Below are 11,259 nucleotides of genomic sequence, written 5' to 3'. Positions count from 1 at the left end.
AAAAAAAGAAAAAACTCCTAGGTTGCAACAAATGACGCATTATATATGCGCCACTTGTCGCTACCAAGAAAATTGGAGTGATCTTTGCAACAAATACTTCTCAACTATAATTTCGGCAAGACACTTGATTGATTTGTGGCACGACCCATCGACAAGAAAGGTTCGGCCCAGTGGCATGCTGACCTAAACTGGGTACGCTAAGGACTTCTAATGACTCTCTCCTTTATATACTTGTAAGATACTCCCTCCGTTCGTGAATAAGTGTACTTCTAGTTTTTGTTCTAGGTCAAAGTTTTAAAATTTTGACCAACTTTATAGGGAAAAGTACTAGCATTTATAACACTAAATTAATATCACTAGATCTATTTTGAAATGTATTTTCATAACATACCAATTTGATGTCATATATGTTACTATGCTTTTGTATATAGTTGGTCAAAATTTCAAAACTTTGACTTAAGACAAAAGCTAGAAGTACACTTATTCACGGACGGAGGGAGTAGTCATCAATCAACTTGGCACGTGAGAAAAACTTGCTTTGCCTATTTAACTAGATGACATGTTGCGCAATTGGCGCAAGGACCAATTACAATCAAGAATGCATCCAAAAGGAAATATGAACTATTTGAAGGATTTTTCTTTTGCATTTATCTGCAAAATACTATGCCAATAATTATGCTCATGTTATGTCATTTCACACCTATCCTTTCCTTGGGTAGCGCAAAGATGAACTACAGCCAGAAAGTTAAGCAAGCTATGCGCAACGTGTTTAATAAATGTTTGCTTTATAAATTATCCCCAAAGGGTGTTACCATGAAATACATGTGCGAACAAACACCGAGAAACAATGTTGGCTGCATATAGACACAACCTAGGCGCCAAAGAGGGTAGACTTGAACATTGATTTGCGCGGCGGGGGGGGGGGGGGGGGAGCGGCATGGAATAACAAAGGCAAAATGCCAGTGTCTGACCGTTGAGACGTGTATCTCTATGCCGAGTCCGCCGTACATATGGGTCCGATACAACCGAGAAATCGGTTAGGACCGAGCCTTGTGAGCCGCAGGTCTCTACCACACATGGATTCACACCCTTGTCCTTCACCTCACTTTGATGTAGTGTCTCATGGACCTGGGCTCACCCGACGCATACTTGCGCCCGACTCGGCATGTTTGTGTATGGTTGTGACATCGTGCTACATGCCTGAGCACTGCGGGACGCTTTCACCCATGCTTTGCTGACTGGATCCTTGTCGTTGCATACCCTATCCTGCTGGCGCCCATGGGACACAATGAATTAACGACAACACCTCCCCATGTTGTCCCAACCAAAGTAATAACTAGACAAAAAGGACAATGCTATACCTATTAGATATTAGGTGTGACACCGTGAAGTTAATCGTGCACTAAACATTCATGCAGCATGCACGATCAAGATCAATGACTCATGGTATAATATCACAACACAAATCTACGACTCAAATTTAAACAAAGAAACAATATATTACAAACCATGGTCGTAGGACCCGATATTACAACAAGAGTTAGGTCTGCCTACAGAAAATTACAAAGGTGCCTTAAGAAGGCGAAAACAATCAACGACTCTAGATCAAAAAGGTGCAGGCCTCCTGCTTAGGACCTTCAAACTACTCCTCGATGTCGAACTCCACGTAGAAATCATCGGCGATGGAACCTGCATCGGGGACACTACTATTTCATAACAGCAACCGGGAAGAAGAAAAAGGGTGCAAAGCAACGGTGAGTACTCATCTGAAGTACTCGCAAGACTTACATCAGAACTATGCTAAGTATGCATCGGGTATCAAATGAATGGGGTATATTTGTGGACTATACTGCAGAAATGCCAAAATTAGGGGGGAAAGCTTTATGCAACACAAGGGCCATCATCTTGCAGCAATAGACGAGAGCAGAGCAGCTGATCTTGCAGCAGGGGAAGGAGTATGAGCATATACGATACCAACTTGTAAATAACACATCAATATAATACCCCGCTATCCTTCCTCAACTCCCTACGAGAGAAGATCCATGGGCATTCCATATTTATTGAGCAATGTATTTGACCAGGTATCTGGTTCAAATTGTATAAGATCGGGATACTCTCATATATCCAAGTGCCCTATTACCATGGACACGGCTATTTGAATAGTTTACTTCCTTATAGGGGTGCACCACATTACTCAATACGCTCAAGTACCTCTAGCGAGATACACTTTCTGGGTAATGCGCGGCCTCGGGCAATTGACACGCCGTAGTCCTACCTAGACTCCATAGAGATGTCCCCATCGGTCTACATCCTAAACGCGGAGGGGTTGTTCGGCTTCTCACCCCTAAGCACTCCGGGTCATTGCGAGGGTGACCGGGACCAAACAAAACTCTTCAAGGATCTGCTTGCCCAACCACTCTGCAATGCTGAACTGGACGTCTGACAGTTTTCAAAAAAAATGTACGACACCGAGGGTCCCATATACCATTATCCCGCATGGCGGTTAGTGCGTTTAGGCCAGCGGCCAACTCAGATCAAATACCCAAATTTGTTAGTCTATTATATGTAGCTCGCGGACACGAATAGTTCTCCTGTCACGCCAACTTGGTAACTCACAGACCACGACCAGGGAATAGACCCTCCTCTCTCCTATGGTCTCCACCCGCCCTGTTGTTCCACCACATTATCATTGTAATAGTCGGGGTTCAGGTCCATACCATCAAGGTGAAACCGGAGGAATCACCATCGATAGGTTTACCTTGATATACTGCACGGTAGAGTCATCACCTAGAGTGAAATACGAGGAATCACCCTCAGTAGATCACACTAGATGTGCTACTCTGCAGAGTCTTCATCGAGAGTGAAATACAAGGAATCACCCTTGGTAGATCACACTTGATACAGCTCAATAGAGTCATGCAATTGTAAGGGACTTTAGGGGTGTTCTGGTCTCGGTACAGTGATCCATCATCTCGGTCAACCTAGATAGAATGGCATGGCAACACGGAAAAGGGTGCAGAGCCACTGATGGGACACTAACTCACCTATACTAAGCATATACATTATTAGATAAAGTAGCAATAGCAGGTTATCAAAAACAGGTGATGCATCATAGTAGGAACTACCTGAACAACAACAGTAGCAAAATCTAATGCAAGAATAAGAGAGAAAGAATGGGCAGTATCTGGATGATCAAGGGGGTTTTGCTTTCCTGGAAGCTCTACCGAGAAGGAAGGGTCGTCGTCGACATAGTCGATCACAGGGGCATCGGCAGCGGTCTCAGGGTCTACCAGAGAAGAAGAAGGGGGAGAAACAATAAATAACAGGCATACAATTGCAACACAATGCATGTCATGTGAAATGTGGTGTTGGTGTGACCTAATGCAATACTAAGAATTTTAAAAGCAGAGGGAAAATATTTGGTAATATTTTCCCAGCTCCAGGTATTATTCCATATATTGATCCAAGTGCAAATGTTCAATGTTTGTTATGATAGGAAGGTTTGTTAAACAAATGGATGACATATTCGGATTCGTTATATTTCTCTGATAGTTTTTCATATATAAATTATTTTCATCCGAGTTATGGTTTATTTTAGATTAACTCCCAAAGATTTAATGATTTTCTGGAATTCTTTTAATTCGAAGTATAAACAGTGAAATACTTTTTATACTCAGCAGGGGCTTGATGTCTACTACACAACCTTCTTCTTGTAGACGTTGTTGGGCCTCCAAGTGCAGAGGTTTGTAGGACAGTAGCAAATTTCCCTCAAGTGGATGACCTAAGGTTTATCAATCCGTAGGAGGCGTAGGATGAAGATGGTCTCTCTCAAGCAACCCTGCAACTAAATAACAAAGAGTCTTTTGTGTCCCCAACACACCCAATACAATGGTAAATTGTATAGGTGCACTAGTTCGGCGAAGAGATGGTGATACAAGTGGTATATGGATGGTAGATAAAGGTATTTGTAATCTGAAATTATAAAAACAGTAAGGTAACAAGTGATAAAAGTGAGCGTAAACGGTATTGCAATGCTAGGAAACAAGGCCTAGGGTTCATACTTTCACTAGTGTAAGTCCTCTCAACAATACTAACATAATTCGATCACATAACTATCCCTCAACATGCAACAAAGAGTCACTCCAAAGTCACTAATAGCGGAGAACGAACGAAGAGATTATGGTAGGGTACGAAACCACCTCAAAGTTATTCTTTCCAATCAATCCGTTGGGCTATTCCTATAGGTGTCACAAACAGCCCTAGAGTTCGTACTAGAATAACACCTTAAGACACAAATCAACCAAAACCCTAATGTCACCTAGATACTCCAATGTCACCTCAAGTATCCGTGGGTATGATTATACGATATGCATCACACAATCTCAGATTCATCTATTCAACCAACACATAGAACCTCAAAGAGTTCCCCAAAGTTCTACCGGAGAATCACGACGAAAACGTGTGCCAGCCCCTATGCATAGGTTCATGGGCGGAACCCGCAAGTTGATCACCAAAACATACATCAATTGAATCACATGATATCCCATTGTCACCACAGATATCCATGGCAAGACATACATCAAGTGTTCTCAAATCTTTAAAGACTCGATCCGATAAGATTACTTCAAAGGGGAAACTCAATTCGTTACAAGAGAGAAGAGGGGGAGGAGAAACATAAGATCCAACTAGAATAACAAAGCTCGCGATACATCAAGATCGTATCACCTCAAGAACACAAGAGAGAGAGGGAGATCAAACACATAGCTATTGGTACATACCCTCAGCCCCGAGGGAGAACTACTCCCTCCTCGTCATGGAGAGCACCGGGATGATGAAGATGGCCACCGGAGAAGGATTGCCCCCTCCGGCAGGGTGCCGGAACGGGTCTTGATTGGTTTTTGGTGGCTACGGAGGCTTCTGGTGGCGGAACTCCCGATCTATTGTTCGTTCTGGAAGTTTTAGGTTACGTAGGTATATATGGGTGCAGGAGGTACATCGGAGGAGCTATGGGGACCCCATGAGGCAGGGGGGCGCGCGCTAGGGGGGAGGGGGGGCGCCCCCCACCCTCGTGAGCACCTCCCGTATCTCCTGACGTGGAGTCCAAGTCTATCCGGTGGCTTTCGTTCCAAAAATAACTTCTCCAGTTGATTTCGTTCCGTTTCGACTCGTTTGATATTCCTTTTCTTCGAAACACTGAAATAGGCATAAAACAGCAAATCTGGGCTGGGCCTCCGGTTAATAGGTTAGTCCCAAAAATAATATAAAAGTGGAAAATAAAGCCCAATATTGCCCAAAACAGTAGATAATATAGCATGGAGCAATCAAAAATTATAGATACGTTGGAGACGTATCAAGCATCCCCAAGCTTAATTTCTGCCCGTCCTCGAGTAGGTAAATGATAAAAAGATAATTTTTGATGTGGAATGCTAGTTGGCATAATTTCAATGTAATTCTTCTTAATTGTGGCATGAATATTCAGATCCATAAGATTCAAGAAAAAAGTTCATATTGACATAAAAATAATACTACTTCAAGCATACTAACAAAGCAATTATGTCTTCTCAAAATAACATGGCCAAAGAAAGCTATCCCTACAAAATCATATAGTATGGCTATGCTCTATCTTCACCACACAAAGTATTTAAATCATGCACAACCCCGATGACAAGCCAAGCAATTGTTTCATACTTTTGATGTTCTCAAACTTTCTCAATCTTCACGCAATACATGAGCATGAGCCATGGATATAGCACTATAGGTGGAATAGAATGGTGGTTGTGGAGAAGACAAAAAGGAGAAGATAGTCTCACATCAACTAGGCGTATCAACGGGCTATGGAGATGCCCATCAATAGATATCAATGTGAGTGAGTAGGGATTGCCATGCAACGGATGCACTAGAGCTATAAGTATATGAAAGCTCAAAAACAAACTAAGTGGGTGCGCATCCAACTTGCTTGCTCATGAAGACCTAGGGCAATTTGAGGAAGCCCATCATTGAAATATACAAGCCAAGTTCTTTAATGTAAAATTCCCACTGGTATATGAAAGTGATAACATGAGAGACTCTCCACTATGAAGATCATGGTGCTACTTTGAAGCACAAGTGTGGTAAAAGGATAGTAGCATTGCCCTTTTTTCTTTTCTTTTTTTTGGGCCTTCTTTTTTTCTTTGGCCTTTCTCTCTCTCCTTTTTTGGGACAATGCTCTATTGAATGATGATCATCACACTTCTATTTATCTACAACTCAAGGATTACAACTCGATACTTAGAACAAGATATGACTCTATATGAATGCCTCCGGCGGTGTACCGGGATGTGCAATGATGCATGAGTGACATGTATGAAAGAATTATGAATGGTGGCTTTGCCACTAATACGATGTCAACTACATGATCATGCAAAGTAATATGACAATGATGAAGCGTGTCATAATAAACGGAACAGTGGAAAGTTGCATGGCAAGATATCTTGGAATGGCTATGGAAATGCCATAATAGGTAGGTATGGTGGCTGTTTTGAGGAAGGTATATGGTGGGTTTATGGTACCGGCGAAAGTTGCGCGGTACTAGAGAGGCTAGCAATGGTGGAAGGGTGAGAGTGCGTATAATCCATGGACTCAACATTAGTCATAAAGAACTCACATACTTATTGCAAAAATCTATTAGTTATCGAAACAAAGTATTACACGCATGCTCCTAGGGGGATAGATTGGTAGGAAAAGATCATCGCTCGTCCCCGACCGCCACTCATAAGGAAGACAATCAATAAATAAATCATGCTCCGACTTCATCACATAACGGTTCACCATACGTGCATGCTATGGGAATCACAAACTTCAACACAAGTATTTCTCAAATTCATAACCACTCAACTAGCATGACTCTAATATCACCATCTCCATATCTCAAAACAATTATCAAGTATCAAACTTCTCATAGTATTCAACACACTCATAAGAGAATTTTATTATTCTTGAATACCTAGCATATTAGGATTTTAAGAAAATTACCATGCTATTTAAGACTCTCAAAATAATCTAAGTGAAGCATGAGAGTTCATCTATTTCTATAAAATAAAACCACCACTGTGCTCTAAAAGGATATAAGTGAAGCACTAGAGCAAATGACAAACTACTCCGAAAGATATAAGTGAAAATCAATGAGTAGTTTAATAATTATGCAACTATGTGAAGACTCTCTAACATTTAATAATTTAAGATCTTGGTATTTTATTCAAACAACAAGCAAATCAAAAGAAAATTACATCTAAGAATAGCAAACATCATGTGAAGAAGCAAAAACTTAGGATCAACCGATACTAACCGATAGTTGTTGAAGAAGAAAGGTGGGATGCCAACCGGGGCATCCCCAAGCTTAGACGCTTGAGAATTCTTGAAATATTATCTTGGGGTGCCTTGGGAATACCCAAGATTGAGCTTTTGTGTCTCCTTAATTCCTCTCATATCACGGTCTCCCTAAATCTCAAAAGCTTCATCCACACAAAACTCAACAAGGACTCGTGAGATAAGTTAGTATAAACCATTGCCAAAACCTTATCATACTCTACTGTAGAAAATCACTAAATTATTATCCAACATTGCATACTAAATGCCTCTGCATATTTAATAGTCCTATCCTCAAATAAAATCAATAAAGAAGCAAACATATGCAAACAATGCAAACATAACAGCAATCTGCCTAAACAGGATAGTCTGTAAAGAATGCTGCAACATCCATAATTCCCTAGCTCAAAAAATTATGAAAGAATATTTTCACTGTAGTAAATTTATCAGAGCTTAATATGCAAAAGGTTTCAACATTTTATCACATTCTGATTTTTCTAGGGAATTATTGCAACAGCGGTAAACTTTCTGTTTTCAAAGAGCAACATGAAGACTTGTAAAATAGGCATAGTAAAGGCTATCAATGCCACTTTTATTGAAATAAAAGATGAAAAACAATTTTATAAATAACAGCAAGAAAATCCTAACAAAATAAATTGGTGCTCCAAGCAAAACACATATCATGTGGCGAATAAAAATATAGCTTCAAGTAAAGTTACCGATGAACGAAGACGAAAGAGGGGATGCCTTCCGGGGCATCCCCAAGATTAGGCTCTTGGTTGTACTTGAATATTACCTTGGGGTGCCTTGGGAATCCCCAAGCTTAGGCTCTTTCCACTCGTTATTCCATAGTCCATCGAATCCTTACCCAAAACTTGAAAACTTCACAACACAAAACTTAACAGAAAACTCGTAAGCTCCGTTAGTATAAGAAAACAAAAGACCACTTCAAGGTACTGTAATGAACTCATTCATTATTTATATTGGTGTTAAACCTACTGTATTACAACTTCTCTATGGATTATAAACTATTTTACTAGCCATAGATTCATCAAAATAAGCAAACAACACAATGAAAACAGAATCTGTCAAAAACAGAACAGTCTGTAGTAATCTGGATCAAACGTATAATTATGGAACTCATAAAATTCTCAAATAAATTGCTGGACCTGAGGAATTGATATATTAATTATATTCAAAAAGAATTAACTAAATATCACTCTCCAAATAAAAATGGCAGCAATTCTCGTGAGCGCTAAAGTTTCTGTTTTTTACAGCATGATCAACAAGACTTTCCCCAAGTCTTCCCAAAGGTTCTATTTGGCACAAACACTAATTAAACAACTAAAACCATATCTAAACAGAGGCTAGATGAATTATTTATTACTAAACAGAAGCAAAAAGTAAGGAACAAAAATAAAGTTGGGTTGCCTGCCAACAAGCGCTATCGTTTAACGCCCCTAGCTAGGCATGATGATTTCGATGATGCTCACATAAAAGATAAGAATTGAAACATAAAGAGAGCATCATGAAGAATATAACTAGCACATTTAAGTCTAACATACTTCCTATGCATAGGGATTTTGTGAGCAAACAACTTGTGGGAACAAGGATCAACTTGCATAGGAAGGTAAAACAAGCATAACTTCAAAACTTTAAGCACATAGAGAGGAAACTTGATATTATTGCAATTCCTACAAGCATATATTCCTCCCTCATAATAATTTTCAGTAGCATCATGAATGAATTCAACAATATAACCAGCACCTAAAGCATTCTTTTCATGATCTACAAGCATAGAAAATTTACTACTCTCCACATAAGCAAGATTCTTCTCATGAATAGTAGTGGGAGCAAACTCAACAAAATAACTATCATGTGATTGAAAATTAAGATCAAGATGACAAGTTTCATGGTTATAATTATTATTTAAAGCATACGTGTCATCACAATAATCATCATAGATAGGAGGCATGCTTTCATCATAATAAATTTGCTCATCAAAACTTGGGGGACAAAAAATATCATCTTCGTCAAACATAGCTTCCCCAAGCTTATGGCTTTGCATATCATTAGCATCATGGATATTCAAGGAATTCATACTAACAACATTGCAATCATGCTCATCATTCAAATATTTAGTGCGAAACATTTTATAGATTTCTTCCTCTAGCACTTGAGCACAATTATCCTTTCCATCATACTCACGAAAGATATTAAAACGGTGAAGCGTATGAGACAAACTTAATTCCATTTTTTATAGTTTTCTTTTATAAACTAAACTAGTGATAAAACAAGAAACTAAAAGACTCGATTGCAAGATCTAAAGATATACCTTCAAGCACTCACCTCCCCGGCAACAGCGCCAGAAAAGAGCTTAGTTGACGGGGTGTGTTAGTGCCGCTTTCCTTGCCTCCCCGGCAACGGCGCCAGAAAAGAGCTTGATGTCTACTACACAACCTTCTTCTTGTAGACGTTGTTGGGCCTCCAAGTGCAGAGGTTTGTAGGACAGTAGCAAATTTCCCTCAAGTGGATGACCTAAGGTTTATCAATCCGTAGGAGGCATAGGATGAAGATGGTCTCTCTCAAGCAACCCTGCAACCAAATAACAAAGAGCCTCTTGTGTCCCCAACACACCCAATACAATGGTAAATTGCATAGGTGCACTAGTTCGGCGAAGAGATGGTGATACAAGTGGTATATGGATGGTAGATAAAGGTATTTGTAATCTGAAATTATAAAAACAACAAGGTAACAAGTGATAAAAGTGAGCATAAACGGTATTGCAATGCTAGGAAACAAGGCCTAGGGTTCATACTTTCACTAGTGTAAGTCCTCTCAACAATACTAACATAATTCGATCACATAACTATCCCTCAACATGCAACAAAGAGTCACTCCAAAGTCACTAATAGCGGAGAACGAACGAAGAGATTATGGTAGGGTACGAAACCACCACAATGTTATTCTTTCCAATCAATCCGTTGGGCTATTCCTATAGGTGTCACAAACAGCCCTAGAGTTCGTACTAGAATAACACCTTAAGACACAAATCAACCAAAACCCTAATGTCACTTAGATACTCCAATGTCACCTCAAGTATATGTGGGTATGATTATACGATATGCATCACACAATCTCAGATTCATCTATTCAACCAACACATAGAACCTCAAAGAGTGCCCCAAAGTTCTACCAGAGAATCATGACGAAAACGTGTGCCAACCCCTATGCATAGGTTCATGGGCGGAACCTGCAAGTTGATCACCAAAACAAACATCGAGTGAATCACGTGATATCCCATTGTCACCACAGATATCCACGGCAAGACATACATCAAGTGTTCTCAAATCTTTAAAGACTCGATCCGATAAGATTACTTCAAAGGGGAACTCAATTCATTACAAGAGAGAAGAGGGGGAGGAGAAACATAATATCCAACTATAATAGCAAAGCTCGCGATACATCAAGATCGTATCACCTCAAGAACACGTGAGAGAAAGAGAGAGAGATCAAACACATAGCTACTGGTACATACCCTCAGCCCCAAGGGAGAACTACTCCCTCCTCGTCATGGAGAGCACCGGGATGATGAAGATGGCCACCGGAGAAGGATTGCCCCCTCCGGCAGGGTGCCGGAACGGGTCTAGATTGGTTTTTGGTGGCTATGGAGGCTTGATACGTCTCCAACGTATCTATAATTTTTGATTGCTCCATGCTATATTATCTACTGTTTTGGACTATATTGGGCTTTATTTTCCACTTTTATATTATTTTTGGGACAAACCTATTCACCGGAGGCCCAACCCAGAATTGCTGTTTTTTTCCTATTTCAGTGTTTCGAAGAAACCGAATATCAAACAGAGTCCAAACAGAAAAATCCTTTTTGGAACGTGATTTTCTTCTCGGATAAGA

Source organism: Triticum urartu, chromosome 2A, assembly GCF_056163025.1.
Source record: "Triticum urartu cultivar PI428250 chromosome 2A, HENAU_Tu73, whole genome shotgun sequence".
NCBI classification, from domain to species: domain Eukaryota; kingdom Viridiplantae; phylum Streptophyta; class Magnoliopsida; order Poales; family Poaceae; genus Triticum; species Triticum urartu.
This window is presented reverse-complemented; position numbering follows the sequence as displayed.